The sequence below is a fragment of the Stenella coeruleoalba genome (assembly GCF_951394435.1).
Source record: "Stenella coeruleoalba genome assembly, chromosome: 4".
NCBI classification, from domain to species: Eukaryota; Metazoa; Chordata; class Mammalia; order Artiodactyla; family Delphinidae; genus Stenella; species Stenella coeruleoalba.
Genome location: NC_137149.1, coordinates 79,283,535 through 79,290,309, shown reverse-complemented (window position 1 = coordinate 79,290,309; position 6,775 = coordinate 79,283,535).

Below are 6,775 nucleotides of genomic sequence, written 5' to 3'. Positions count from 1 at the left end.
GTAAAAAAATAATCAAACTGGTGTGACTTGAGAGCAGAAGTACTTCTTACATCGTGCCTGCTATAAGGAGTCTCCCAACATTTTGCTTCACAGAAAGTGCTGCAATTAATGTGCATGAGATAAAAGTTGAGATGCAGGTGGAAATTTGGAGATTTGTCATATTGAAACCAAATTTCTCCATGGCTATATTTCAAGATCCAAGATTAAGGGAGATTTTATCTCAGGCAAGTAAGTGTAAAACAGCAACTAAGCAAAAATATTCCTGATAAAATATTATGTGAAGACATTTTTAAGTCTTCTGAAAATATGGAGAATCTTCTTCAAGCAGTGCAACAGTGCAAACCACTCTAATTTGAGCGATTGATTAGATGAAGTTACAGGAATTGAAGAGCTGATAAATCTTTACTTAGATGATGGAAAACTTTCAAACTTAGTGGCAATGTTACCATCAACAGCAGCCTATACTGCCAGTAGAGGCACACCCACTGACCCCATTTGGAAGTGAGTGGACAAATCGTTTTTTTCTAACTAAATGTTCAAACTATTAGAATTGGCTTTTAACAATTTTAGTAGTGAAAATATAATCATAATTACCTTTTTGGAAATATATTCATATTTTTCTTCAAGTCCCCAAAGTTTATTCTGTTATGGTATTAGATGGCTTCCCCTAATATTGATTTTAACATTCAATTATTTGGCTTTCAACCAAAGAGTGTATTGAGGGCAAATCTCTGATTAAAACATGGTGTAATAATTTTAGCAATAGAGACTTTAGTGCAAAGTTTTCAGGTAGTAGATACAATAGGTAGTGGATTCTGTGGTAGAGCATCAAAATAAGCTCTACACAGTGTTTTATGATAGTATTTAGAAAGAAACAAAGAACCCATGATGGTAACCAACTTGACAGAAAAAGCTAATATAATTGTAAATACAACTCTGGTGAAACTGTATTCCTTTTGGATAGTTATCACTATGTCTTCTATGTTGTCTGTAAAACCAATCAAATATATATTATAAAAATAAAATTCACATATGTAGTATAATATATGTAATATATTGCATCCAAATATTTACATGAATATTTGGTCTTACCATTAAAGGAAGCAGGACGGTTCCATTTGTGTCTGTTGTGAATAACCAAACATTGTACATTTACTTGCATATTCCAGAAAATACTAATATCTTTTATTCTTTTTAGGCTCAAATAAATAAGCTTGTTTCTCCTGTGATCCTTGGAATTTATGGGAATTGTCAGGGTATACAAATAAAATCTAGATAAAATGGTACTACTATATTTTCTCTTCATTAAGTTAAAGGAGAAGTTTCTATTTGCTGTCCTTTACAAGGAGGAGGACAGATTAAGGGAGGAAAAAAAGAAAGACAAATATGTTTTTGAGCAGTTAATTTTCAGTTCTAATCCCACAGCCATCTCTAGTGTGAAAACAGACAGGGAGAAGACTGGAAGTAGCAGGCTCCCCCATCACGCCATCCCAAGAAAGCTAAGTGAGCTTCTGCTCTTGGCTAGCCCAAGGTCCTCTTCAGGCACTAGTGACATTGGTGAAACCATGTAAAGATCAATTATGTCCTTTGCTACTTAAAGTCACTTCACAATGCTCAGAAGGAGAAATAACTTGCATGGATCTAACCCAGTTCTTTCATTGTGAGGATTTACATTAATATTTTGTATATAGCCCAATTTGTTTTCCTCTTGACCTGAGATTTTGAATACAATAAAATTCTTTCCAAACCCTTCCAGACTTCATACAAAGTAGAGTCAATTGGAACACTAAAGTAAGCTCCATTTCTAACTCTTCTTTACTTATTTGTATGTGATTATTCTTTAGCAGTGAGAGAGAGACAGGACCCCATAATTAGGGCTTCTGGGAGTGAGCGATCCAGTATTTGGTTAAACTCCCACTGTGTTCTTGATTTGCTTCACTTTTGTGGTCACAAGAATGTAATTGTTTTACAGTTCCCCTCCCCTTTTATTTTGGCTATTTTTCTCAAGGTCTTGTGAACTCTATGTGTTTCCAGAATGCACTGACTCCTCACATTATATTTCTAATAACCAAACTCTGATAGCTTGCCCTCCAGCAAAACAATAGATTTCTAGGTTGTCACCACTACCTATTCTACACTAATATATAAAGAGATTTGCAGAATCTCTCTGTATATCAATAAGATCAGTAACCCCCTGTAACAAGACATGCTTCATTAGAAATCATTCTCCTTATCCATTATGCATATTTTATTAAGAAACAACAAAGTTTTTGTGGTAAATTAAAACAGATAATAAATAGCAGTAATAAATGTTACTCTAGACTTCCCAAATGGTTTATCATATTATTTTGTTTCCTCATTTCTAAAGCTCTCCCTCCCCACATATAATCTCCTATATTTTGTTTCCTTTCAAGCATGTTAAGATGACTTAACATGACACAAACTAATGTATTAATAGTCAGCCAACAAAGGCCTCCAATGTTTAGAACAGATTTTTGAAAAAGGAAGCAATGGTGCATTAGTTCAAATGCAAAAGTTTTATCATCAAAAAGTGTGATATTTAATTTAAAAATATACACTATTCCAAAAGGCCTCTACAGCATGAATGCTTTTCTCTAAATCACTGTGCCATTGTTTTCCAGACAGCCTGGCCTGAAGTAATTAGTTTTGCTTCTCTTTGTGAAATCCATTGAGAGCAGGTCAGTGGATAATGAATGTGAATCAGAAAATCTTCAGCACATTCATTTTTAAACAATTCTCCACAATGACTAGTTGTTTTGGTGTGGTGGTCCCCACTGAACAAGAGCAGCACAGTGGGCCAGCATGCCTGATGGGGCTCCCCAGAGCCGGATGATGTGAAATCAGTTTTCAGCAGGTTGTTTTAATATTTCAGCTTTTTCTCTAGTTAGGCACACATAGACATTTTCTCTTCATTAATTTAATTTAAATCTTATGGAAACAAGATGAGATTGAAATCAAGTAATTTAAGAAGTTTTTTGGAAACATAACTCCTTGCAATCATTTGGGGACCAGGAGACTTGAATATTGCATTTAAATTGAACAGTATGGAAAATGGTCTTAAGGGGAAAATGAGGGAGTAAAGTGGGTTATGTGGCACGATTCATGACTTAAAATAATATTAATTTTATTTATGGGCTCCTTTGAGTGAAAAGAGTAGTAAAGATCATTTACAAAAACACTCCATAGTGATTTGGTTATTTTCTCAAAATAATTTTCAGGATTTCTTAGGAGGAATCTTTCATACAAAGCAAATATGAGAAATTTTAGATGATCTACAAATGCTGATGATTTCAGAAATTTTAGTGTAATTGTATTATATTAATTTCAATAATTATAGTTAAGTAACTAGTAACTTATATTTTGTTTGTGGCTACTTATGAGAAATATTTTATTTATTTTTCACTTAAAGTAGTTGATTTAAAATATTCTGTTAGTTTCAGGTGTACAGCAAAGTGATTCAGATATACATATATAGATATACAATTTTTCAGATTTTCCATTATAGGTTATTAGATATTGAATATTGTTCTCTGTGTTATACAGTAAATCCTTATTGCTTATCATTTTATGTACAGTAAAATTGTATGTGTTGTAACTCCTAATTTTTCCCTCCCCTGCCCTTTCCCCTTTGGTAGCCATGTTTGTTTTCTATGTCTGTGAGTCTGTTTCTGTCTGTTTCTCTTTTGTAAATAAGTTCATATGTATCATTTTTTAGATCCCACGTATAAGTGATATATATTTGTCTTTGTCTAACTTACTTCACTCAGTATGATAATCTCTAGGTCCATCCATTTTGCTGGAAATGGCAATATTTCATTCTTTTTTAATGGCTGAGTAACATTCCATTGTGTGTGTGTGTGTGTGTGTGTGTGTGTGTGTGTGTGTGTGTATCACATCTTTTTTTTTTTTTTCTGTACACGGACCTCTCACTGTTGTGGCCTCTCCCGTTGTGGAGCACAGGCTCCGGATGCACAGGCCCAGCGGCCATGGCTCATGGGCACAGCCACTCCGTGGCATGCAGGATCCTCCCGGACCGGGGCATGAACCCGTGTCCCCTGCACCGGCAGGCGGACTCAACCATTGCGCCACCAGGGAAGCCCTATCACATCTTTTTTATCCCATTCATCTGTCAGTGGACACTTAGGTTGCTTCCATATCTTGGCTGTTGTAAATAGTGCTTCTGTGAACATTGGGGTGCATGTATCTTTCAAATTAGAGTTTTCATCTTTTCCAGATATATGCCCAGGAGTGTGACTGCTGGATCATATGGTAGTTCTATTTTTAGTTTTTTAAGGAACATTCATCTGTTTTCCATAGTGTTTTTACCAATTTACGTTCCCACCATACACTGTAAGAAAGTTCCCTTTTCTCCACACCTCTCCAGCATTTATTATTTGTAGACTTTTTGATGATAGCTATTCTGACCAGTGTGAGGTGATATCTCAATATGATTCTGACTTGCATTTCTCTAATAATTAATGATGTTGAGCATCTTTTCATGTGTGTGTTGGCCATCTGTACGTTTTCTTTAGAGAAATGTCTATTTTTTAAAAAAATATTAACTTGTATGAGCTGTTTGTATATTTTGGAAATTAAGCCCTTGTTGGTTGCATCATTTGCAAATATTTTCTTCCATTATGTAAGCTGTCATTTCCTTTTGTTGATGGCTTCCTTTGCTGTGCAAAAGTTTTTAAGTTTGATTAGGTTTGTTTATTTTTGCTTTTACTTCTTTTGCCTTGGGAGCTTTATCTAAGAAAGTATTGCTACAATTTATGTCAGAGAATGTTTTGCCTATATTCTTTACTAGGAGTTTTGTGGTGTCATGTCTTATATTTAGGTCTTTAAGACATTTGAGTTTATTTTTATATACAATGTGAGGGAGTGTTCGAATTTAACTGATTTATATGGAGCAGTCAGCTTTCCCAGCAACACTTGCTGAAGAAACTGTCTTTTCTCCGTTGTGTATACTAGCCTCCTTTGTCAAAGATTAATTAACCATAGGTGTGTGGGTTTATTTCTGGGCTCTCTATTCTGTTCCATTGATCTATATGTCTGTTTTTGTGCTAACACCATGCTGTTTTGATTAGTGTAGCTTTGCAGTATTATCTGAAATCTGGGAGGGTTATGACTGCAGGTTTGTTCTTTTTTCCCCAGGATTGCTTTGGCAATTCTGGGTCTTTTATGGTTCCATATAAATTTTAGGATTATTTATTCTCGTTCTGTGAAAAATGTCATGGGTAATTTGATAGGGATCACATTAAATCTGTAGATTGCTTTGGGTAGTATAACCATTTTAACAACATTAATTCTTCCAATCCAAGAGTATGGTATATCCTTCCATTTCTTTGAATCATCTTCAGTTTCCTTTGTCATTACTTTATAGTTCTCAGCGTACATATCTTTCACCTCCTTGGTTAGGCTTATTCCTAGGTAATATTTTTTTGATGCTATTTTAAATGGGATTTATTTTTTTTTACTTTCTCTGATGTTTCATTGTTAGTGTAAGGAAATGCAACACACTTCTGTATATTAATCTTGGGTCTTGCTACCTTGCTGAATTTGTTTATTTCTTCTAATAGTTTTTGTGTAGAGTCTTTAGGGTTTTCTATATAAAGTATCATGTCATCTGCATACAATGATAAATTTACCTTCTCCATTCTTAATGGGAAACATTTTAAATAAGGAAATTAAAAAATGTAAATAGTATAAGTGATAAATAATAATTAACTTTCTGATTTTAGGAAGCCAAAAGAAACATATTAAATACTCCCATTTTACTGTATCCCTGTGTTTACGTTTTAGAATTATGTGATGGCAAGGCTTTTTTTTTCAAAATGGGGTTTCCCATTCTCTTTCTTGCCTCCATCCTAACTCAGGAGTGTGGCTATGGGAGGCATTTCGTGATCTAGGCAAAGACGGTTTGCAGGCGAGGGTCTATCAGTGCAGGAATTGAGATTGGACCTGGTGAGGGAAGCTTGGTATTTATGCCAATTACTAATGCCAGGAGATTGTTTGGAGGCTGGCATGCCTAAATTTGCTTCCAGGTGAAGACAACATCTATGCTGAGGAAGCTATTACCCACAATAGATACATCCAATGACATGAGTCATGGACAAAGAGTAATAATATCTATGCCCCCAGATTCTCATCGAAGGTGTATTAGTCAGCCAACTGGGCAATACCAAAGAGAGTCTGAAGGGTCTAAGCTTATCCCTAGACAGTATGGAAACTCTAGTGTGCAGAAGAATCAGCTGAGGTGTTCATTAAAATGTACTTTCCCTTGTGCCACTTCAAGAAATTATGATTTAGCAGATGTAGTTTGGAACTTAGGGAGCTTCATTTAAAACATTCACTTTTAATTTTAGAAAAAGCTTAGATTTATGGAAAACTTGTGAAGAGAGTACAGAGAGTTCTCCCGAGGGGACTGTGTTTTTACTACATAAACATAATTCTGATGCATGTGTTTTGAAACTCTCATATTAAGAAGTATTGGGTTAGACTATTGAGGAAGCAGAGTGGGGAGTGTTTAGATTTCAGGCACAGCTTGCTCTTTCTGGGCACATCATAACCTGGATTGCTGGAACAAAAGTCCTTGGGGTGATCAGGCTGCTGTGATGGGAATTGTAAAGAACCTAATAGTCACTGCCCATGAAATACCAGGGCTAGAAATGTAAATAAATTGTAGGTCCTTCAAGATTTTTGAGAGGGCGGTAGCTGATATATTTCCCTCTTCATATAGGAATAGTACTGGCCT